Genomic DNA, 1,238 nt, shown 5'->3' on the forward strand with positions numbered 1-1,238 from the left:
AACGATTGTCAATCTTAAGACAGATCTCAAAGTTTCTCAGAAGAAGCTTCAGACCCTCAACCTAGAGAAGGAAGTCTCATTCCAGGAGACTGTCATTCTCAAAGCAGATGTGCGTAAATGGAAGTAGGACTACAAGGAGGCCCTGAATAGTACAGAGACTGAAAAAGGAGAAAATTTAAGATTAAAAAGAGAGAACTTAAAACTGGAAGAAGAAATTTTTCATTTGACAGACGAAGTCAAGGAAAAGAATGAAAAGCTACACGAGCTTAAGGAAATAAATAGACTGTTGGAAGGTGAGAAGTTTGAAGCAGAGCACCGACTGCAGAACCAACTGCAAGGTCTGCATACGCACCTCGAGAAGGCCGAAGAGAAGCAGCGAACTCTGCAGGAAGACAATCTGCAGGCTGTTAAAGAAATGCAAGTGCTTCAGGAATGTCTGATTACCCAGTATGTCCCCGCAAAGCAGCATGAGAAACTGAAGGCTACCCTGAGCGTCACCAAAGCATCGCTAAAGGTCAAGCTTAGAACCCAGGTGACTCGGCACAAAAGGGAGCACAAGAATGTCCAGAAACTGAAACAAGTAACTGTGGCCCAAGCAAAGAAGTGCAAAGTGCTTCACAATGCAATAAAAATGTGGAAGCAAGCTCAGAAAAAGCAAAGCATGCAGATAAATTCCCTGAGAAGAGACTTGCAAGACGCACTCAAAAAACAGGGATCTCTCGCAGATGAGATGAAAGTTCTACAAGGACAAGTATTGACCCTGACTAAGCGTCAGTATTCCACAGCCACAAAATCCCATGAAGACAAGGGTGCGTGAGAGCTGGGAATACCGCTCGTCTGAAAGACAAGGTTGCAAAATTTGAACCACCTAAACAAGCACTAGCAAAATCTTCAGCCACCCAACAGGCAATAAAAGAAGGTACACGTGCTGAATCAAAACCAGAAGAATCCTTAGCTGATGAAGCTGAAAAGATGGGACATTCTCTGGAAGTGGGTGTGGAATTGCAACTTAATCCCAAAGAGGCTGAACTAGCAACCCCATTGAGTGGGAAAAGGGCAGAGAGACAGCTTCAAGAGCAGAAAACTCAAAGGGCTGTTTTTAAACGCTCTGCAACTGCTGCCATATAGTCTGCCTACAATAAGACAAGTACCCGACGTGAGGGAAATCTCATGACCGCGCACATAGCAAAAAGACTATACTTAGAAAAAGTCCTCCTCGAGCGACTGAGGAGTGCTGA

Source organism: Ascaphus truei, chromosome 14 (genome assembly GCF_040206685.1).
Source record: "Ascaphus truei isolate aAscTru1 chromosome 14, aAscTru1.hap1, whole genome shotgun sequence".
Lineage (NCBI taxonomy): Eukaryota > Metazoa > Chordata > Amphibia > Anura > Ascaphidae > Ascaphus > Ascaphus truei.